This window comes from Bubalus kerabau, chromosome 9 (assembly GCF_029407905.1).
Source record: "Bubalus kerabau isolate K-KA32 ecotype Philippines breed swamp buffalo chromosome 9, PCC_UOA_SB_1v2, whole genome shotgun sequence".
NCBI classification, from domain to species: Eukaryota; Metazoa; Chordata; class Mammalia; order Artiodactyla; family Bovidae; genus Bubalus; species Bubalus kerabau.
The window spans coordinates 43,214,255-43,239,788 of NC_073632.1; positions in this window are offsets into that span (position 1 = coordinate 43,214,255).

Genomic DNA, 25,534 nt, shown 5'->3' on the forward strand with positions numbered 1-25,534 from the left:
ATTCATGTCCATTGAGTCAATGATGCCATTCAGCCATCGCATCCTCTGTCATCCCCTTCTCATCATGCCCCCAATCCCTCCCAGCATCAGGGTCTTTTCCAATGAGTCAACTCTTTGCAAGAGGTGGCCAAAGTATTGGAGTCAGCCTCAGCATCAGTCCTTCCAATCAACACCCAGGACTGATCTCCTTTAGAATGGATTGGTTGGATTTCCTTGCAGTCCAAGGGACTCTCAAGAGTCTTCTCCAGCACCACAATTAAAAAGCATAAATTCTTTGGTGCTCAGCTTTCTTCACAGTTCAACTCTCACATCCATACATGACCACTGGAAAAACCATAGCCTTGACTAGATGGACCTTTGTTGGCATAGTAATATATCTGCTTTTTAATATGCTATCTAGGTTGGTCATAACTTTCCTTCCAAGGAGTAAGCATCTTTTAATTTAATGACTGCAATGACCATCTGAAGTGATATTGGAGCCCCCCAAAATAAAGTCTGATACTGTTTCCAGTGTTTCCCCATCTATTTCCCATACCCCGCAATCCCACTCCTAGGCATATACCCTGAGGAAACCAAAATTGAAAAAGACACATGTATCCTATTGTTCATTGCAGCATTATTTACAATAGCTAGAACATGGAAGCAACCTAGATGTCCATCAACAGATGAATGGATAAAAAAGTAATGGTACATATACACAATGGAATATTATTCAGCCATATAAAGGAATCCATTTGAGGTAGATGAGGTAGATGAACCTAGAACCTATTATACAGAGTGAAGTAAGTCAAAGAGAAAGATAAATATTGTATTCTAATGCATATATACAGAATCTAGAAAAATGGTACTGAGACTTCCCTGGTGGCTCAGATGGTAAAGCATCTGTCTACAATGTGGGAGACCTGGGTTCGATCCCTGGGTCGGGAAGATCCCTTGGAGAAGGAAATGGCAATCCACTCCAGTACTATTGCCTGGAAAATCCCATGGACAGAGTAGCCTGGTAGGCTACAGTCCATGGGGTCGCAAAGAGTTGGACATGACTGAGTGACTTCACTTTCCTTTCTAATGGAGAAACAGACATAGAGAATAGACTTATGGACATGGGTAGAGGGGAGGAGAGGGTGAGATGTATGGAAAGAGTAACATGGAAACTTACATTACCATATGTAAAATAGATAGCTGATGGGAATTTGCCATATGGCTCAGGAAACTCAAACAGAGGCACTGTATCCACCTAGAGGGGTGGGATGGAGAGGGAGATGGGAGGGAGGTTCAAAGTGGAGGGGATATATGTACACATATAGCTGATTCATGTTGAGGTTTGACAAAAAACAACAAAGTTCTATAAAGCAATTATCCTTCAATTAGAAAAGAAATAATTAAAAAAAGATATATTTGTGCATTCTATAACATTACTATGCAGAGTTTATAGAATATTAATTTTTATTAAAAATAACTTGTGTGTGTGCTCAGTTGTGTCTGGCTGTTTGTGACCCCCATGGACTGTAGACCACCTCCTATGTCCATGGAATTTTCCAGGTAAGAATATTGGAGTGGGTTGTCATTTCCTACTCCCAGGGATCTTCCCAACCAAGAGATGGAACTTGTGTCTCCTGCCTTGGCAGGTGGATTCTTTACCTCTGCACCAGATAACTCACCATACTTTTATTTCCAAGTTTAACTTGCTTCCTCTTCTTTGTAATATATTTTGTTACATCAAGGGAAAGTTTTACTTTTCCAGACATAAGAACCTGATGTAGCTCTGAATGTTGAATCTGTAGATCAGAATCTTAATGTGAAGCTGTTTGTAAGGGAGGTCCTCACACAGCAGTTTTATTTTTCTTTTATGTGTTTAAACTGTCAGAATAAAAAGGCTGTAGCTCCATTATGAATCAGTAAAACTACATAGCATCATCCATAAACAAGCACACGGTATTTCCAGGCTGGCTGCTTTTGAATGGATTGCACTATAACAAGCTCTGCCCTAAAAGCAGTGCTACCTCCTCAATATCCTAACCTAATTCCCATGATGCATGCATTTTCCCCCAAACCATTTTAATGGCAGGTTTCCTGTCATCAATCAGTATTCAGTCAGAAAAAGAAATTAGGAGATCAATGCGATAAAATAGCTCTAGTGGGAATAGCTTCAATAGAAATACTTTCAATGTAAGTTATGTCAAATATTGAAATAAGTAAACTGGAGGAAAGCATGATTTTATTGTTAAGGCTGCTGTGAACTGAACTATAACACTATATTTTGTGAGTTTTTTTGTTTGTTTGTTCTCACTAGTATACCCTTTTTGGGCAGCAACCAAAATATCACCTTCTTCTTTGTCACTAGTTACAGTCAGTCACAGTACAAATCTCCCAGGAGTGTTAACTTTATCGTACCACAAATGATAATTTTATTTTTGAATTTGAATGTAAGCCATGGCAGAATACTATTTAGTGTAGTGTCACCTCTTGGATTCTTACTGAAACTTTTAAAAGCATTAGTCATTAGAATTCAAAACAGTCAAATTGGTTTACATCTTCCTAGGATGTTTATCTGCAAGTTAATTTTTAATACACATGCACACACCTTTTAACTTGGCTTGTTTTAGCTAGACTATCCCATTCCTATCAATTAGGTGGAGGGTAGTAGACTTAAAGCTGATTTACAAGATATTTCTTTTTAATCTTTCTTTTTAAAAGATAACATGTGAAATTCCAGCCTGGATGAAGTGCAAGCAGGAATCAAGGTTGCTGGGAGAAATATCAATAACCTCAAATATGCAGATGACACCATTCTAATGGCAGAAAGTGAACAGGAACTAAAGAGGAGAGTGAAAAAACTGGCTTAAAACTCAATAGCCTAAAAACTAAGATCATGGCATCCAGTCCCATAATTTCATGGCAAATAGATGGGGGAGAAAAATGGAAACAATGACAGACTTTATTTTCTCGGGCTCCCAAATCACTGCAGATGGTGACTGCAAGCATGAAATTAAAAGATGCTTGTTCCTTGGAAGAAAAGCTATGACAAACCTAGACAGTATATTAAAAAGCAGAGATATCACCTTGCCAACAAAGGTCCGTATAGACAAAGCCATGTTTTGTTTTCAGTATTCAGGTACAGATGTGAGATTTGGACCATAAAGAAGGCTGAACACTAAAGAATTGATGCTTTCAAACTGTGGTGATGGATAAAACTCTTGTGAGTCCTTGGAAAGCGAGGAGATCAAACCAGTCAGTCCTAAAGGAAATCAACCCTGAATATTCACTTGAAAGACTGATGCTGAAGCTGAAGCTCCAATGCTCTGGCCACCTGATGCGCAGAGCCGAGTCATTGGAAAAGACTCTGATGCTGGAAAAGATTGAAGGCAGGAGGAGAAGGGGGCAACAGAGGATGAGATGGTTGGATGGCATCACTGACTCAATGGACATGAATTTGAGCATACTCCAGGAGACGGTGAAGAACAGGGAAGCTCAGCATCCTGCAGTCCATGGGGTTGCAAAGAGTCAGACACAACTGAGCAACTGAACAACAATAACAAATAACAATAATATGAAGGAGATGATGGGAATGGATGAGTATAGGACGCAAAAAGAAACATAAACCTTAAGCAAGAAATCACACATAAGTAGTTTACTCACAGACCTGGGTCTACTATTCAGCAAAGGTAATGCTGTTCCATGAAAGTAATGAACAACTCTTCATAGGGAGGAAAAGCAGACACTGGGGCATGTAGACAGAAAGGGCCATGATAAATAATTGCACCCAATATACTGCGAGGCAGTACTCTCTTGGGAATCCAGCAAAAAAAAAAATGGTATTCCACTGGTTTTTAGATTATAAAGTTCTTAGAGTATGAATTACTAGCAGGGTTTGCTTTCAACAGGAATATACCCTTTTCGATTGAAGGCGGGTAAGATTATCTAGTCATCTTGCACACCAGTCTGTTATAAAGACCATACTGACCTCTGTAAATGATAGACTGATATTCTTTGCAAAATACAAGCCAGGAAGTTCACATTTACAGTTGTTATACTAATATTAGTCTTTTGAATGGATTTCACAGTTTGCTTTTAACATAATTTGCTTTGGACCTTTATATGTCATCATTGTTCTGCAGTAGAACTCTTTCTTTCCTATAAGACAAAATCTTTTGACTTTCATGAAAATTTATAAAGCAAAATTTCATAGTATTAAGGGTTTTCATATTAACTATAGGTCAAAATTATTAAATTCATTTCAAAGCTGTCAACGTAGACTAATAAGCACTAAAGTTCTTATGGATGAAATGTGGGAGATTCACTTCTTTTAGTGCATTTACCACGAAATCCAAGTTATTTAGACTTTCTGATTGTTAGATTTTTGATAGTTTCAAACTATTGAAATTATGTATGTGCAATTATTTCCTTGTTTTAATACAGTAAATATGCATAAGTAAAATAATATGAATATAAGAAGAATATAGCATATAAAAAATGCTCATCTGGGTGAATATCAATATTTTTTTTGCTTTTCCAAAGGTTAAGATGTTTTATGTAAAGCAGTTGTTGTTTATTTGTAAAATAATATTTTTAGTCCACTATCTTACATACAGGCTTCCCAGGTAGTGGTTAAGAATGAGACTGCCAATGCATGTGACATAAAGAGATGTGGGATCAATTATTGGGTTGGGAAGATCCCCTGGAGGAAGGCATGGCAACCCACTCCAGTATTCTTGGCTGGAGAACCCCATGAGCAGAGGAGCCTGGAAGGCTACAGTCCATGAGATCACAAAGAGTTGGACATGACTGAAGTGACCTTGCACGTATGTCTTACATACACATCATATGTATAATATTAACTTACAACAGTGATTCATTAACATATTTTTATGATTACAATGGACTTGTTTTTTATCTTCTTAATCCCTGAAAACTGACAACAGCAACAACCTCAGAGATATATTTTTTTAGGTAATGAAATATAAATATAAATACCCACCCTTCCCTCACTTGATAAGATCAAAGTTTAGTGTGAAAGTAAACTCATCATGTGAAAATTGGAGGGCAAGTACTATGAGCTTCAGTGTCCTTAGATGTGGAGTGAGAGGTGATTCTGAACATCTTGAAAACATTGTTCTTTAACTTGTGCACTTTGAATAGTTTTTTTCCAAAAGTTAAAATAATCATTAACCTAGTAATTAAACATATTTAGTATTTACGTAAGCTTATTAAATATATATTAAACCCATTTTGAATGTTATGAAATGTATTTTTAATGCTTTCCTAATGATGTCTTCAGAGATCAGTTCTTCCTGATTCGTGAGTTCTTTTGTTGAGATATAATCAGCATATAAGATTTTATTAGTTTTAGGTATACAACAATGATTCAGTGTTTATATACATTTTGAAATGATCACCTCAATAAGTCCAGTTAATATCCATCAGCACATATAGTTATATTTGGGGTGTGTGTGTGTGTGACAAGAGCTTTTAAGATCTACTCTCTTAGGAACTTTCAAATATACTATACAGTATTACTAACTATAGTTACTATGCTGTATATTATAGCCTCAAGATTTATTTATCTTTTAACTGAAAGTTTGTATTTTTTGATCACCTTCACTGGTGGTAACCACTTCTGGTAACCACTGATCTGTTATCTTTATCTGAGTTTATTAGATGTTACAAATGAACATATTTTCATTTTGAAATTATTAAAATTAAAGAAAAAACCCACAACACCCAAAATGGAATGCTTCTACTTCTACTTATTCATATATATTAGTGTTCGGTTACTGTATCCTTTTTATGATATTTTGGACTACATCTGCTCAGTACTAGAAAACATTTTGGTAAAATAAAAAATAACAGGTTTGCTGTCAACAGCAAAGAAGCATGGAATTGGTCTTTTTTCTTTTTTAAATACTCTTTCACCTTTATGTCTACTTGTTTATTGATCCTCTATGGATTAGTTCCTAAACTTCCTTCATCTTAACCCTTGCTCCAGTTTTATGTAAATAACGTGCATAGTTTTAAAGGATAATTTAAACTAGTTCATTAAAGTTGCTTTCCTCATCTTGACTCTCTAAAGGTCAAATGGCCACATGATATTGAAGTTGTAAGGGAACTCAGAGATCATCTGGAGTCATTCTTTCTAAAATGGCACTGGCAGACAGCAATCTTTTCCTTTCTGAAATAATTTGGGTGAAAAAACGTATAGCCTTTTCACTGCTGGTCCGCTCTAATTGTTTGAAAATGTTTCCTTTGGCTTTACTAAAGTCTGCTTTGGGAGAGAAAAACACGTCATGGTCCCTACTTCCAAATGTTGACGTTAATGAGGGACATATTTTTGCAAACACATATCAACAGTAGCAGACAGTGAAAAGAGCTATTTCTACCTGAGGCGGAACACCACAGGAGACCTAGGGTGGGGAGGGAGGGATGTCCCCTTCCACCTGAGGAAGGGAGGGCCCCTGCATAGGGTATCACACAATAAGGGCTTTGAAGAGAATGGGCAGAATTTAGAAAAGTGACGTTTAAGGAAAAATCATTCCATCATGGAGAATAAAAGGAATGTGACTTAGCTATTGTTAGCAACATTAGGAGTAGCGGTAATAGTACTCCTTGAATAAGTCACCATTAAATTTATAAAACACAATTTAAAATACAAATTAAAAAGTCACAGATTTAAAACACACAAAGAATAAGTGCACCCTACTCTAGAAACTAGCAAAGTCATTAAAGGTTTGAGTAGATGAATAACATGTTTTATAACATCATTCCCTTCCTTATAATCTATCCTCGAGACAAAAGAACAATGTAATTTACAGCATAAATTTACCTTGTAATTTATAGCATAAGATTAACTGACAATGTCACTGACCAGTCAGCTGACTTTTAGCAGCTTTCAACACAAGGGACAGTTGTGAATATGTTCTGTTTGACTTCCCAACAATCTGAGTCACTTTTCCTCTAAGTCAGCTTTGAACAGTTGATGCAGTTCAGACAAAACTGGGTTACTTATAAAATCCTTGGGTAAGGGACAGGTACTATTTTATAATTTGCTGTGAACAGAAAACACTAACTCATGCAAGTGGTCTGCTTACAGGAATTAATTTGCTTTAAGTAGAGTAAAATCCCTACTATGAAAGAAAAACATGTAAATAAATATGAAATAAATCAAGCTGCAGTAATACAATGAAAATTACATTAGTTGCATACCTGTGCTTTACTGTACTGTGCTAAGTTGCTTCAGTCATGTCTGACTCTTTGCAACCATATGAGCTGTAGCTCGCCAGGGCTCCTCTGTCCATGGGATTCTCCACACAAGAATAGTGGAGTGGGTTGCTGTGCCCTCCTCCAGGGATCTTTCTGATCCAGGGATCAAACCCATGTCTCCTGCATCTCCTGCATTGGCAGGTGGGTTCTGTACCACTAGCGCTACCTGGGAAGCCCCTAGCTGCACACATAACTGTCCAATTCTATATCTTAACACCATCCCAAGAAGTGTATTTTAGAATAAGTTAGGCTCAGCAAAGAGGTCTGTTTAGTCAAAAATGTGGTTTTTCCAGTAGTCATGTATGGATTTGAGAGTTGGACTATAAAAAAAGCTGAGCATCAAAGAATTGATGTTTTTGAACTATGGTGTTGGAGATGACTCTGGAAACTCTTGGACTGCTAGCAGATCCAACCAGTCAATCTTAAAGGAAATCAGTCCTGAATATTCATTGGAAGGACTGATACTGAAGCTGAAATTCCAGTACTTTGGCCACCTGATGTAAAGAACCAACTCATTGGAAAAGACCCTGATGCTGGAAAAGATTTAGGGCAGGAGGAGAAGGGGATGACAGAGGATGAGATGGTTGGATGGCATCACCTACGTGATACACATGAATATGAATAGGCTCCGGGAGTTGGTGATGGACAAGTAAGCCTGGCATGCTGCAGTCCATGGGGTCACAAAGAATCAGACACAACTGAGTGAGTGAACTGAACTGAGTAAACAAAGGGACCTATGTTACCTACCTAATAATATTTTTCGAGGATTTTTTTCAGGTCAAGTTCTAACAACAGCATATGTTGACCATTATATTGTTGTTAAACAGTTTGCATTGAAATAATGTAATATACTACTGATTCCTAAATTTAGAGAATATACTTTAGGTGTTATGCAGGTAACTTTTTAATCAAGGTTTGGTAGTATGCAGAGAAACAGAAACATTTAATTAACATAAAGCATAATCACTCAGTCATACTAGACCTGTGACAGGTACTTCTAAATCAACTCAGACCCTCATGGTTTTGCAGAGGAAAAAAAAGATGCTGTGTCAATTTCTTTTATGCAATTAATATTTATCATTTACCTGACATGTGTCAGGCAGCCTTCTTAGGCTGGCCATTTGTGGTAAATAAGCCACAAATTCTATGGGAGTTCCAATATCAGGTTTTTATTCTTTTGGACCATACCTTAATGACTTGTTCTTATAAGGTCATGAGAAAAAGTAAAATATTATACAAAACTGAAATTTAAAAAATTGCTTACTTTTGGATGCTACTGTAATAAACTTGTTTAAAATAGCAAAGGACTGTCTGCTATCATTAGCCACTATACATGCCTTTCTTGTTAGCCATGCATCGCAGCACATAGAACACAGCAGATACTCAGCAAATATTCAATGAAAGAAAGAATTATAAAACATTAAAATAGCTAGTGATGTATGGGAATATTTAACAACCAGTTCTCTGGGGAAAGGGATGATTTGTAGCATTTACTGGCCAATTTCTGATTTTTGTGGTATGAAATTCACCATGGCCAATAGTTACTAATGTTATATCAATTGACTCACATTTCTAAGAATTTAACAAGCAGCTTTCACAAGTCAATCTAAACCAGCTGTAGCTAAAATATTAATATATATGTGTTTGTTCCCGGTTAAATATCAGAACAGAGGTCATTATATATATATATATATATATATATATATATATATATATATATGCATATATATTCTATAATTATAAATGGAGACCATATATATATATATTTGGTCTCCATTTATAATTATAGAATGTCTTTCCAGATTATTAAGCACAATTTAAACAGAAAGTGTCAATTTAAAGGATCAAAACTATTCTAAAAATTTAAACTTAATCCCATATCAACCCTCTGAGGTATGTTCAATAGTCTTACCTATTTTATAAATCAGGAAACTGAGAGCACGGAATACTTAACTTGCTTTAGATCACAGAGCTAGGACATGACAAAACTGGAGTTCCAACCCTAGAAATCTGGTTCCAAAGCCTGAATTCATAGTCATCATGTTATATTGCTTCTTGAATGATGGGGATGGTAAAAACACATGTTTATGTTTTTTCTCAAACTTGTACTCAACAGGATTTAATGACTGATCAATTTCTAGTGGCTTTAGTTACTCTCTTTCATTACTTACTTGTTTCTTTGTTTTGATAAAGCTTCTTAAATAGGCTGGAGATAGAGTCAGGAGGAAAAAGAGATTGTGAAAACATTGAAAATTCAACTCTGGAATTTTTATAACAGTTATTTGTCTAGTGGAGAAGCCAGGTAAATATTAATATCTGACAGCCTAGTAAAACAGTACACATTGCTTCTATACAATTCAACTATATTACTGCTGCTAAGTCACTTCAGTCATGTCTGATTCTATGCGACCCCATAGATGGCAGCCCACCAGGCTCCCCTGTCCCTGGGATTCTCCAGGCAAGAATACTGGACTGGGTTGCCATTTCCTTCTCCAATGCATGAAAGTGAAAGGTCGAAGTGAAGTTGCTCAGTAGTGTCTGACTCTTAGCAACCCCATGGACTGCAGCCTACCAGGCTCCTCTGTCCATGGGATTTTCCAGGCAAGAGTACTGGAGTGGGGTGCCATTGCCTTCTCCAACTATATTACAGGACAAGTATTTCTTCAACTGTGCTTCTCTAGGAACCAAAAGTATCACACTAATTGGGAAGGCCTTTATTTCTGTTTCTAAATACCTACAGTAAAAAGAGGCTATAATAAACAACAATAATTACTAAGAGCTAAATTTCAAATTGTACTTTTTCTGATGCACTCACTGTATTTCACTGTTAGCATAAAGTGAATACTAAATTTCCCACAAATTAAACCATCCCCTATTTGCTTTTCTGTACAGAATTTATTTTTTGATCTGTGAACAGTCTGAGAGAATTTATTGTCTATGTATTTACAGAATGTTCATCAAACAAGAGGACCTTGATACCTTGAGAAGTAGAGTAGCTTGTAAAAAAAATATATATATATATTGTACATTAGACTTGTCAGCTGGATTCCCCTGGGCCATTCTCTAACTCTAAAGCAGAATTCTTACTGCTAGTTAAATATTATTTCACTTCCTCAAATTAATCATCACAGAAACTTTTTCCTCCCCTGAGTAGCAACCTTGTGCCGTAAAAGTCCTTTTATATAGGACACCAAAATTATTGAAACTTTGTAATGAAAATATCTGTAGTGTATCAGTTATTGTGATTATAGGAGCAGCTAAAAGTTTTAAATGGAATCCAGGAATTAGAGCCTTTTTCAAGATTTAAGTTGCAGCCAAAAACAAATTCCTTGTGCAATAGTAATACTAAATTCACCTCTTACAACCTTACTGTCTGATTCTTCTTTGGCAAGGTGGGGTTGGGAAGGCAGCCACAGCCAGGCAGCTTCTACGTAAGGATGAAAGGAACCAAGAATTCAAATCCTGAACGGGATGCCAAGGTTAACTAGAGTCTAGACACAAACCTTAGACAAATATGCCAAAAGGAGAGTGAGAGAAGAGGAGCCCAAAGAGTGAGATTTGAAATGCCAGAAAAGGAGGGGGAGAGAGAAACAAAGAGCAGCACAGCAGATGCCTGCATATCTCTGAAAACTTTCTTATACCCTTGAGGATGTGCTAGTTCATGGGAAAATGTGTGTATGCAGCAGATACTATTCTCACCATGAGTCGAGACTTGGAAAAGATAGAGGAGAATGAGATGTGCTGAATATCTCACTTCTCCCTTAGAATATTAAGAGACTACAAGCTTGATTTTTGTGTCTTTTAACTCATTGTAGAAACCAAGGAATCTGAAGGAGAGAAAATTATACAGGTGTGTTGTTAAGTCGTTAGGTCATGTCTGACTCTTTTGCAACCCCAAAGACTGTAGCCCTCCAGGCTCCTCTGTCCATGAGATTTTCCAGGCAAGAATACTGGAGTGGATTGCCATTTCCTTCTCCAGGGGATCTCCATGACCTAGGGACTGAACCCTCATCTCCTTCACTGGGAAGCAGGTTCTTTACCACTGAGCCCCTAGGGAAACCATACAGGTATTAGCTGGAGTAAAATATCCCTTAGGTGTTCTTTTCAACACATTAAATTACAGTGAGTGAACATCACAGGCATGAGGTGTGCCCCACAGGCACACTATTCATGTATTACTTTTTTTTTTGAATACCTAAATGCAAATCATGTAATTTGATACAACTGTATTCTCTCTTGTATTTTCTGTTGTTGCTTCAGATCCTAAAAACAGTTTACTGTTTTTAGTGAAAATAATACAGTTTACTAATTGTGTTAGACAATCAATAAAGATTTTAAGTACTCTATCACATTTAATGAGAAAAATCACACTATTTGGACAGGGAAAAAAGAAAAATTGTGAGATTGGAAGAGGTAAAGAAATGGGTTCATGACTCCAAAGTTAAAAAGTGGTGGAGGTCATATTCAGAGTTAAGACCACCAGACACCTGTCATATCACTGTGTCCTAAGACTGAAAATTTATTTAAAATAATGGCCATGCCTTCCGAATGATCTCATCAAGCTGAGGACATCAGGCAAGATGTATTACTAAACATTTCAATCCATAAATGTTTAAAACAAACATGCTCAAATTCCCTGCCAGTTAAATACTTTAGTGTCTAAAATGTATTTTTATATGAGGACCCAGAATTTTTTATATTAAGCTGCCATCCTATAGGAATCAATTTCCATGTGTCTGGAATTTAGATGAGGTTCTGATATAAGAAAAATGGAAGAGTAAAATTTATCTGAAGGATCCTATATAAAAGTGTACAGAGAAAAAAGTAAAATTACTATGAAATCCACTGCCTTCTAAACATGCCATTAGGACAGTGTTATCCACTGTCCTCTTTGAACCTGTCATCATTAGGCCTCCAGACCTAGCATCTGCCAGCAAATGAACTTCCACTCTGCAGGTCATACTGGAGATGCTCAGCTGATGACCACAACAGAGCCAGTGCCTCCCTTCTGTTCTCCTGTGGACATACTCACAGTCAGATGCCACAGCCTTGATTCCTATCCAATGGCTGATGCCCTGTTGCTGCCTTCTTGGGCCCTGTCCCTATGCCAAGTGTTACGATGAAATTAAAAAGACGCTTGCTCCTTGGAACAAAAGCTATGATCAACCTAGACAGCATATTGAAAAGCAAAGGCATTACTTTGCCAACAAATGTCCATCTAGTCAAGGCTGTGGTTTTTCCATTAGTCATGTACGGATGTGAGAATTGGACTATATAGAAAGCTGAGCACCAAAGAATTGATGCTTTTGAACTGTGGTGGTGGAGAAAAATCTTGAGAGTCCCTGGGACTGCAAGGAGATCCAACCAGTTCATCCTAAAGAAGATCAGTCCTGAATATTCATTGGAAGGACTGATGTTTAAGCTGAAGCTCCAATACTTTGGCCACCTGATGCAAAGAACTGACTCATTGGAAAAGACCCTGATGCTGAGAAAGATTGAAGGCGGGAGGAGAAGGGAATGACAGAGGATGAGATGGTTGGATGGCATCACCAACTCAAAGGACATGAGTTTGAGTAAGCTCCGGGAGTTGGTGATGGACAGGGAAGCCTGGCGTGCTGCAGTCCATGGAGTCACAGAGTCAGACACGACTGAGTGATTGAACTGGACTGACTGATTCAGTGTCTTCTGTAGATCTCTCTTAGATGTTGATTTTCCTTTGCTATCTATGTACTAGTTTGCTGGCTGTTACTGATTTTATTTAAGTGTACCATGTGAGGCACAGAGATTTTACTAGACCCAGATGAATCATTTAATTCTCTTATTCTTGAAACTTAATTGCACATAACTACTGTACTTGGCATTTTTACTTGGATGTGATTCTTTCTGAGCACTGGCAAAGAAAGAAGAGTTTGCTTTCCTATGAGATTTACATTTTTTCTCCAAGAAGAGAGGTGCTGAGATTATTTAATATAGATGTTCTGCAATTTCACATAAATCCCTTGAGAATTGCATTTCTCACATGTCTGCTTTTTTGCCTATAATTCTAAATACGGTTGACACAGTTTATATTTGTGCTGAAAAGGTTGATTTCAAAAGTTCACTTTCTTTCCTAGGAATATTATGAAGAGTATTAGCAAAATATTACTTTCCTCACCAGTTCAGATCATCATAATAAGAGTCAACACTTGGTAGACAATGTAAACCAAAACTTAGGTTTAGTAATTTATATGCATTATCTCACTTAATCCTAACAACAGCACTATGATCAGGTACCCTTACTCCCATCTTATATTGATAAAATAGACTTGAAAAATTACTTTGCTTACCCAATCACTCAGCTGTTAAGTATCAGAGGTTAGATTCAAACACAGACTCAAACACTCTTTCAACAAATGAATTATTTGCTCTTATATATTACACTATTATCTAATATTGCTGTGGTGCTTCCTAAATTTTTATTGAATAATACAAGTTATTAATCAGAGGGATCACTGTCTAAAAGCACTCCAGTTCAAGATCCAACATGGACATTGATTTTACAATATCTTGAGAGAAAATTTATCTAAAAATCAGTAAACTAAGCATCTTTACACATGTGAAATTGGTCTGCAAATAATTTGGGGAAGCAGAATACTCTTAACCTGTATTTTTCCTAAAATCATTTGTAGAAATCCAAAATTAAATTATTGTTCTAAAATTTAGTTAACTACCTATTTATTCTTCTGTCTCTGATATATTTAGCAATTGTGCCCCTCCATAAAAAAAGAGACAGAAGAAATACAATAAAAGCATTGATTTGTAAAATAAAATTTTAAATCTCTAATCTTGAAAAACAAGATACTCTAAAGTGAAATACTGATTGTTATTTATAATACTATCCTAGTTTTTAAAAAGTTAGACTAGCTGCTAACTGATACAACACAGTGGCATGAAAGAATATTCAGAGAGATTAATCTAAAAAAAAAAAGTTTATCAGGAGTAAAATGAATATATTGCTTTAAGTTTATAAAGTCTTCAGACTCAAATTTCTGATAAAATGAAGGACAGATTAAGAAAGGTGATTTTTCATTTGATAATACATAAAAGTACATGTTATAATATGTTGATCACAGTTTTACCAAATTACTATTTACTTTTTTTTCCCCCAAATATTTAAAGGGAATGAAAATACTTTACCCCTGGCACTTTTAATCCCTCTTCTCTATTTGGTCTGTTTGATTTTGTCCCTTATCAATTATCACAATACAATATACTACTTATTTATGTACCTCATTATTGTTTACCTACCCATTAGAACGAGAACAGGAATTTATGATTGATTTATTTACTACAGGACTCCTAGTGACTTGAATGATGACTGATCCACAGTACGTGGTCCATAAATACTAACTGAGAAAAAAAATTGCTTTATTTATAAAGAACTTACTCCATCAGGACTAACAAAATTGAAATTTTAAAAATAATATGTATGAAGAAGTCAGAATAAAAGGGTATTGCTGTGTGGTTTTTATCTAGTAAAACATAAATAAGTAGAAATTTATAAATAAAAACAAACAAATCCAGTGATATAATAAAAGACTCTGCAATCAATTTATATGTAAAAGCTAAGCATTTAGCTTTCAAACATCCTGGGCAGTTCACACTGATTTACCCATGCCTCACACTCTTTCCTCAGGGTCCACAGGGGCCATATAATATCAGCTGTTTTACTCAGCAAGTGTGATTCAACAGCACTTTCCTGCAAGGCACATGTAGGTGAGATGTTTTCTTTTCTTTTTTTTTTTAATTTAAGAAATCTAAATGTAATCTGCATTAGGTAACACATAGTGGTTCTGTTTACAAAATTCTAAATGCCAGAATGCCGTCCATCTATCTAAATGCCATCTGTCTTTCTAATCTTCATCATTGTGGTTGTCTTCTTTGTAGTTTTTTTCAGAGGAAAGGAGTTTTAAACATAGTAAATGTCTCCACTTCTTAGGATGAGAAAGCAGAAGGAACATTTATGAATAGTTCTGGTTTTTCCCTTCTCTTGTTTTCTCTGATTTCTTTCTAGATCATTGTCCAATCTAAATCTCTTATGAGCCTTTAATTATATATGGAGGGTAGGCGTGTAGTTTTTGGAGGAAGAAAAAGCTTCACTTGAGCTCTAGCTCTGCTACTAAGTCCCACGGTGTGGAACCATCTTTGGTGATTTTTTCTGTTTGCCCCTTTCTGCCCTTCTCTGTGCTCCTTGAGCCTGAGCTCTAAGAGTTCAGCACCAGGCTGCCTTGCTCTTGGGCTGCCAGTTGGGTTTGCCCACTCAGAGGCATGAGATGGAGCCTGATAAAGAAAAGAAGTAAAAGGGTGGGCATTTGTTTACCCTGCTCCTTGCCAGCCATTCTGGTAGTGGCTATGTTCTCTCACTCACAACTCCTGTTAGTGTGGTTATCGCGTTTTCTCTGGTTCTGGTGTTCATGGGGTTCAGATAACACCATTCTCTCCCTGTGTGCCTGCCTGATGTTTAACCGCCCATACTGAGCCCCCTAACCCTGCCCGCCACCCTGTATATAGTTCCTTCTGTAGGGGCTGACAGGTGTGCCAACTGTAACATCAGTTTCTTTAGGTGAAAACTGGAGGCAGTGCTTACCCTTTGGTTTCTTGGGCTGATAAAATGATACCACAGATTTAAATTATCTAACACAATGCCTGGCATAAATTAAACCGTCTTTGTGGTGACTGTGATGGCGGGACTAATGATAATAATGGTTATCATTATAATTATATTTAATAATTATCAGTAATTATCTAGCCAAAACAGCAATGATTTTCACAGGTTTTGTGTTCATTGCATAGATTTCTCAATTGCAGAAACAAATGAGCACAGTAAGATTTCCAAGAGGATAAAAAGCCTCTTTTACACCTGTTTTTATAATACCAGTTTCTGTGACAGAAACAACATGTAAACACATCTTTGCTTCTAAAGTGTGTGTTAGTCACTCAGTCATGTCCAGTTTTTTGTGACCCCATGGACTGTAGCCTGCCAGGCTCCTTTCTCCATGGGATTCTCCAGGCAAGAATACTGGAGTGGGTTGCCATTCCCTTCTCCAGGGAATCTTCCCGACCCAGGGATCAAAGTTGGATCTCATGCATTGCAGGCAGATTCTTTACCATATGAGCCACCAGGGAAGCCCTCTTTTCTCTTAAGGAAGGTAATTCTGCAACCGTATGTCCGTGATGCCACAAAAGCATATTTATGAGTTCAGTGACTGTGTCTGGGTTTGTGTAGCTAACTATGAGCCAAATAAACTCGTCTGAGACTCCATACACATATACTTTGTAATCTAAAACTAAACCATCACTATTTCCAGAAATTAAAATTGAAGCTAGGGTTTTGAATGTCACTCTGGTTACTATTACAGCTCAGGTCCAGCGTAGAAGACACTAAGATCATCACCCTTCAACTCAAGATTCCTACGTTGAAGCTAGGGCAGTCCGCTTCATGAGCAGCTGTATCACAGTGATATTTTCTCCTGTGCATCTATTTTCATAATTTCAATTAGGACATTAACTAAATTATTGACAAAGTTATTTATCAGAATAACTATTAAAATGATGCTCTATAATTCAGAGCAGTTAGATAAGTCCTGTCTATGGACTTGAATCTTGAGATAAATTGCTGAGAAAGACAATTATTGACTTAATGGTGTTACTTTAAAATTGGTATATTTTAACCAAACAATAAACTAAAATTTGACACAATGTTTCTTAATAGAAAATAACCTTTTAATATTAAGTTGCTGATGAGCTTGAATTAGAAGGACTTAAATGGGAATGGTGTACTCCTAAGAATTATGTATTGGAAAAAACACAATTACAGACAAATTAATCAAATTGGTAAGTGGATTAACAAGAAAAGAAATATTTAGATAAGTATATCCGCATGTAGGAATAGAGGTGATTATCATTTCAGTCCAATGTCTTAACAGATAAAGATTGTGGTTCATTTTTACAGAAAATGTTACTTGAAAAGAGCAGATTCTAAAATTAGTTTAAAAATGCTTTCCTCAACTGATGAAGGAAAGGCAGTTTATAGTGTAAGGAATTTGCTTTTCTATGTAAACAATCATTTATAGCTACAGGAGACAAGAATTTTGCCATAATAATAATCAAATTTTCAAAGCTTTTTCCATGAAAAGGGGAGAAAAAAGCTGGCATATTAGTTCAATGTGAAACCCACATGTCTTCAGCAGCAATATTCATTGAGTAAATCTGCATTTTTTAATCATGCGACTGATTTTCTTTTGCTTGCTTGTTTTTGTTTTTCCTAAGGACATATGCACAGAGCATAGTTTGGACTTGTTTTTTCTCCCTCTTCCAGAAAAGCACCTTAGACAAGATGGGAGGGCCAAGACTAAATATGTGATTGTCCTGTTCATAGGCATCCATAACTTGGAGAGTTATATGCTTTCCTTTTTTCATCAAGCCAAAAAGCTTCTGCTGCTAAGACTTCAGTCAAAAAGCAGGGGGATTTAAAATAAAATTAACATCATTTTGTGGGTGTGTCTTAAAGTGAGTTTTACTATCTATCTAAAATTTAAAAGTCAGGTGAATATTCTTTTCTCTAGTTTCTCCAGAAATAATTTTAACTATCCTCCATCATTTTAAAAATTAAATGTAAGACCTAATTATGCAGAAAAGATGAAATTATGTTGCATGTCCAATTTATGGTATTACTTTTTCTGCTTTGGTATTCTAAAATAGAGTTGTGCTGAAGGAAATATTCTTTAAAAAATCTGATTCCAAGACCTCTTAAAACAGTTGTAATTAAATTCACAGCTATCAAAACTAGTCTTCTTTGGTAAGAATTGAAGCTAAAATGTTTTTCTTGCTTTTACTTTCAATTTTCTTGCTGTGCCTCCAAAAGGAGAACAGTGAAAATGTTTCCAAAAATAAATAAAGTTCAACTAGCACTTTATTTGTTTGTTGTTAAATGGTTAATTGACTTGAAAATATTCAAAATCTATGAATGTATGCATTTTATCTCTCACAGAGGTAACTCAGAGTTAGGAAGACTCTGAACATGCTAATTTTTTTTGTAGGGTGATACAAATTAATTTGTCCATAAAACTTTTTTCCATGCATTTACCTCTATAGCAAATGGATTAAGTAGTACCAAATACATTTTCACTAGTAATTTATTCTTTCAGGATGCAAAATTTGAAACTTTTTCATAGTTCTGTAGAATTTGCAAGAGCTGCTGACACAGAAACAAGAAAATGTTAACCCAAAAGAACTATGTTACAAAGCTATGTGATTTAGCTAATTCTATAATGTTCTAAAATGAAATTTAAAAATTAAAAAAATAATTTATTTTAATAAGTCATAAGTCAGAACAAAAATATTCTAATGTTAATTGACAAAAATTGACACTTTCATTGTTTTATTAAGTTGAACTTGCAATTGCCATGTATGTTCATAAAAAGCTACTTAAACTTTTTTAAAACAAACATCATTAAAAAGCAATATTTTAAAACCTCCACTAGGTTGGAGCATGGTATTTTGCTCAATTTGGAAAAAATATGGTACCTACAGTTTTGAAGATTAGCAAAATCTCTCTCCTAACAAACATGGCTCTGAAAATATCCAACATGGGAAAATGTCCAAAATGTCATTTTTCTAATCTTTTCCAATACTGTTTGCTTCCTAGATGAAGCCAGGTGATTGGAGACAGGATTGAATAGGTGATTTTGATTAAATATTCTTATATAGCTTTTGAAACTTAAATTACGTGAAAATATAGTACTGATTCAAAAGGACAAATTAAAATTTTAGAGAAATGAAAGCACTGTCTCTATTTAAGTTGTTGGTTGTTTTCATAGTTGTTCCTTTATTATGTGAAGAAGCTACTATACTATCACTTCAAATTAACAGAAATAATTAAACATCAGCTGGCATACTCTAGGAACATTTCTCTGTATGTGGGCATTGGGAACCACAGAATTCTTAGTACCATGTCAGTTGGATAAGAGATGACTATTTTCCCTTCTTCCTGAGGAGGACAAATGCTAACACAAATCACAAATCCTTAGACTCAGCCAATACTATTGGAAGGAAATGAACTATCTTTAAGTTCAAATGATAGTAAAGTCTGAGTCTCTTTACTGTTAATTCCAGATTTATTTCTTTACATTAATCAAGCCCATTAACTACCCTCTTGCTTGTATGTTTTGAGTCTCTACTATATGAACTCAGAACACAACATCATTTGCACATTAGAAGACCCTTCCTTTAGTGCATAGCAATGCCAGATCAAGACTGAACTGACAAACATTAGCAAGGTGACTGAATTTGAGTTTAATATCAGACAAGAATAGAAAGATGGGTATTAAAGTAATGCTTTTTCTGCTGCTGCTGCTAAGTCGCTTCAGTCATGTCCAACTCTGTGCGACCCCATAGACGGCAGCCCACTAGGCTCCCCCGTCCCTGGGATTCTCCAGGCAAGAACACTGGAGTGGGTTGCCATGTCCTTCTCCAATGCATGAAAGTGAAAAGTGAAAGTGAAGTCGCTCAGTCGTGTCTGACTCTTAGCGAGAAGGCAATGGCAACCCACTCCAGTACTTTTGCCTGGAAAACCCCATGGATGGAGGAGCCTGGTAGGCTGTAGCCCATGGGGTCGCTAAGAGTTGGACATAACTGAGTGACTTCACTTTCACTTTTCACTTGCATGCATTGGAGAAGGAAATGGCAACCCCCTCTGGTGTTCTTGCCTGGAGAATCCCAGGGACGGAGAGGCCTGGTGGGCTGCCGTCTATGGGATCGCATAGAGTCGGACACGACTGAAGCGACTTAGCAGCAGCAGCATGGACTGCAGCCTACCAGGCTCCTCTGTCCATGGGATTTTCCAGGCAAGAGTACTGGAGTGGGTTGCCATTGCCTTCTCTGAATGCTTTTTCTAGTAAACACAAATTATCTCACTTTTAAAATTTTATTTAGTCTTTATTCAGATTCAGGTATTTGGCAGAAATTTCCTCAAATGTTACTGATGTAGCCTGTAATTTCAAGGAAAATAACTGACAAAATTTGTTGCCAGTGATCAAATGTGAGTCAAGTAAAAATTAGGATTCTGGAAATTGTCCCCACTGGTGTTACCCCAATGATTTCTCAATTCTTAAAGCTCTTCCTGATGAGCTAAGTATGTGCTGTGCTGTGCTTAGTCACTCAGTTGTGTCTGACTCTTTGTGACCCCATGGGCTGTAGCCTGATAAGCTCCTCTGTCCACAGGGATTCACCAGGCAAGAATACTGGAGTGGATTGACATGCCCTCCTCCAGGGGATCGTCTGAACCCAGGGATTGAACCCAGATCTCCTGCATTGTGGGTGGATTCTTTACCATCTGAGCCACCAGTGAAGCTCAAGAATACTGGAGTGGGTAGCCTATCCCTCTCCAAGGGATCTTCCTGGTGCAGGAATTGAACTGGCGTATTCTGCATTGCAGGCAGATTCTTTACCTGCTAAGCTACAAGGGAAGCTTATTTATCAGGAGATAAAGGTAGGTGGTGATATTAACTAAGAAATGTAATGAACATTGTATAATGAGATGTGCCAAAACTTGGAAGACTTGCACAAATAAATGAATCAATATTTTTCCAAATGACTAATAGATAATGTTATAATATCATAAATGGTAAAAGGTTCTTTCAGAGTACAAACTAGATTATTGACAGGATTTCAGTTTCCACATCACTTGTCAAGTTTTGGTATAGTATCAAAGAATATCCACAGTTATCTGAAAAAAAAATCTGTTTAATTCTCATTTTTTATCCAACTACATGTATGTGGATTGCCTTTGCATATGACAGCAACACAGTATCTTATGATGGAATGAATGCAAAAGTAGATATGAGATTCAGTTTGTCTTCTGTTAATTCAGACATTAAAGAGTATTTTGAAAAAAAATATAAATAGTATCTTTCTCATTTCTATTTTGGAAAGCATTTTTATAAAATAATACATTTATATTATATATATAGGCTTATCATCTTAATTTTAAATGAATTAATGGAAATATTTTTGTTTTACTCTCTACTGTACTAAGTATCAGAGGAGCTTGGTAGGCTACAGTCCATGGGGTCACAGAGTCGGACACAACTGAGCAACTTCACTTTACTTTCTTTGTACTAAGTATCAATATATGTAACCTACATAACCCAAGCTCTTTTTTTTTTGTCCTCAGTATACTTTAAGCATCTGAAGGGATCCTGAGACTAAAAAGTTTGAGAACTGCTATTCTACAAAGGGGTTTCCCTGGTCGCTCCCCAGGTAAAGAATCTGCCTGCAAAGCAGGAGACCCAGATTCGGTCTCTGGGTCTGGAAGAATTCAGTATTTGGCAGAATTTTTTTCAAAGGTTATTAATGCAGCCTGCAACCCACTGCAGTATTCTTGCCTGGAGAATCCCATGGACAGAGGAGCCTGTCAGGCTACTGGGGTTGCAGCCAGACATGACTGAATGACTAACACTTTCACTTTCAGTAACAAATCAATTAATGAATATGGACTGATAATGAGCAAAATATCCCTAAAAATCAGTCAGCTTAAATTAAATGAAATTATATATTGTTAATCTCTTTGAAAAGTTAAATGGATAACAAAACTCTAATATGAATCAAAGTTAATTAAAAATAACTACCTTTCCTGAATAGTTTAACACCCTTTGGTGGCATTATTTACAGTATTACATTTCTATGATTTGTTGTTGTTTTTTTCCTTGAGTGTTAGATGAAAATGAAATAGCTAATCTACATGTTTGCATATAGTTGCATATCATGCTTTAAAACTTTATTCTTCAGTATGTAAACTAAAAGAAAAAGAATGAATTAGTACAATTTACAGTGATTATATTCATGGCCAATATTTTCCATAAAACACCTAAACTTTTTTTATAATTCACTGATGTAATACAATTTGACTCTGAGAATAGCAGACAGAGATACAGATCTATAGTGTAAAACATGTATAAAGAACTCAATATAAGAATCAGATGACCTTGTCTAGGATGAGGATGGTGTAGCAGGTAAAGAAAAAGAATATAGGAGACAACAAGACATTCTTTATCTGTCCTAGCTCTGCTGTTAAACAATGTGTATTATAAACATTGATAACCCTAAACTACACATAGATATATGTGTATATATTTTCTATATCATACAGTAATATTCTATACATTCTATATTAATATTTTATAGTTAACAAACACTTCAAGAGTTCTCAGGGTGACCTTGACATCTTTGGCAGGTTGCCATCTCTGAAATGTAGTTTAGGTCTCACAATTATTTAAAGCTAGTGTATATTTTTCTGTTATTATTTTATTAAAAATAATAAGAAGCTTGAAAATCTGTTTTTATGAATGGAAGTACTACTGAGACAAAGGCTCAAATCATTCCTCATGCCAAAATCAATAAACAGCCTCAGTAATCAGTAGATTTAGCTTAATGCAAGTGTGAAGAAAGAAGGAAAATGGAATGTGTTCGACACGCTATGATATATAAACACACACACATATATATATATATATTATACAAAGCAGTATATAATATTGTGTTGAAGAGATGATGTGACAGGAGGGATTAGATCTACGGAGATCTTTTTAAGGACAAAACTTGGCTGTAGATTCATTTTAAGGAAAAGATACTCTTGAAATATTTGTGGGAGGATATTTTCAGACAAAGTTTATAAGAACATTATAAATATATCTTACTTTCCGCCCTAGTCCATTCTTGAGATATCAGCCAGTGATTCTTTAAACTGCAAAATGAAATTTTCAAATATTCCAATTACATTCAGAATAAAATATGAAACCTTAATCCTTCAAGTTAGGCTTCAACAATATATGAACTAAGAACTCCAGATGTACAAGCTGGATTTAGAAAAGGCAGAGAAGATAGCCATTTCTCCAAAGAGGACACATAGATGGCTAACAAACACATGAAAAGATGCTCAACATCATTCATTATCAGAGAAATGCAAATCAAGACTACAATGAGGTACCATCTCATGCAGATCAGAACGGCTGCCATCAAAAAGTTTACAAACAACAAATGCTGGAGAAGGTGTGGAGGAAAAAAGGGAATATTCTTACACTGTTGATGGGAATGCAAACTAGTACAGCCACTATGGAGAATAGTGTGGGAATTCCTTAGAAAACTGGAAATAGAACTGCCTTATAGCTCAACAATCCCACTGCTGGGCATACACACCAAGAAAACCAGAATTGAAAGAGACACACATACCCCAGTGTTCATTGCAGCACTGTTTACAATAGCCAGGACATGGTAGCAACCTAGATGTCCATCGACAGAAAAATGGATAAGGAAGTGGTGGTACATATACCCAATGGAATATTACTCAGCTATAAAAAAGAACACATTTGAGTCAGTTCTAATGAGGTGGATGAAACTGGAGCCTATTATACAGAGTGAAGTAAGTCAGAAAGAGAAACACCAATACAGTATATTAATGCATATATACAGAATTTAGAAAGACAGTAATGATAACCCTGTATGCAAGATAGCAAAAGAGACACAGATGTAAAGAACAGACTTTTGGACTCCATGGGAGAAGGCAAGGGTGGGATGATTTGAGAGAATAGCATTGAAACATTTATATTACCATGTATAAAATAGATGACCAGTGCCAGTTTAATGCTTGAAGCAGAGCACTCAAAGCTGGTTCTCTGAGACAACCCAGAGGGATGGGGTGGAAGGTAGGTGGAATGGGGGTTCAGGATAGGGGGATACATGTACACCTGTGGCTGATTCATGTCAATGTATGGCAAAAACCACCAGAATATCATAAAGTAATTAGCATCCAATTAAAATAAATTAATTTTTAGAAAAGGCAGAGGAACCAGAGATCAAATTGCCAACATCCACTGGATTATAGAAAGAGGAAGGAAATTCCAGAGAAACACCTACTTCAGCTTCATTGACTATGCTGAAGCCTTTGACTGTATGGATCACAACAAACTGGGAAATTCTTCAAAAGATGGAAATACCAGACCACCTAACCCGCCTCCTCAAAAGCCGGTATGCAGCTCAAGAAGCAACATTTAGAACCAAACATGGAATACCAAACTGGTTCCAAATTGGGAAAGGAGTACATCAAAGCTATATATTGTTACCATGCTTATTTAACTTATTTGCAGAGCACATCATGCAAAATGCTGGGCTGGATGAAGCACAAGTAGGATCAAGATTGCCAGGAGAAATATCAATAGCCTCAGATATGCCAATGACACCACCCTCACGGCTGAAAACAAAGAACTAAAGAGCCTCTTGATGAAGGTGAGAGAAGAGAGTGAAAAAGCTGGCTTAAAATTCAACATTTTGAGAATAAAGATCATGGCATCCAGTCCCATTCAGTTCAGTCACTCAGTCATGTCCAACTCTTTGCAACCCCATGAATCGCAGCACGCCAGGCCTCCTTGTCCATCACCAACTCCCGGAGTTCACTCAAACTCATGTCCATAGAGTCGGTGATGCCATCCAGCCATCTCATCCTCTGTCGTCCCCTTCTCCTCCTGCCCCCAATCCCTCCCACCATCAGAATCTTTTCAAATGAGTCAACACTTTGGTACTTCATGGCAAATAGATGGGGAAACAATGGAAACAGTGCCAGACTTTATCTTCTTGGGCTTCCAAATCACTGCAGATGGCGACTGCATCCATGAAATTAAAAGAGGCTTGCTCCTTGGAAGAAAAGCTATGATAAATCTATACAGGGTACTAAAAAGCCGAGAAATCACTTTTCCCCTTTATAGTCATATAGTCAAAGGTCCTTCTAGTCAAGGCTATGGTTTTTCCTGTGGTCACGTATGGATGTGAGAGTTGGACTGTGAAGAAGGCTGAGCGCCGAAGAATTGATGCTTTTGAACTGTGGTGTTGGAGAAGACTCTTAAGAGTCCCTTGGACTGCAAGGAGATCCAGCCAGTCCATCCTAAAGGAGATCTGCCCTGGGATTTCTTTGGAAGGAATGATGTTAAAGCTGAAACTCCAGTACTTTGGCCACCTCATGTGAAGAGTTGACTCATTGGAAAAGACTCTGATGCTGGGAGGGATTGGGGGAAGAAGGAAAAGGGGATGGCAGAGGATGAGATGGCTGGATAGCATCACCGATTCGATGGATGTGAGTCTGAATGAACTCCGGGAGTTGGTGATTGACAGGGAGGCCTGGTGTGCTGCAATTCGTGGGGTCGTAAAGAGTCGGACATGATTGATCGACTGAACTGAACTGAACTGATGGCAA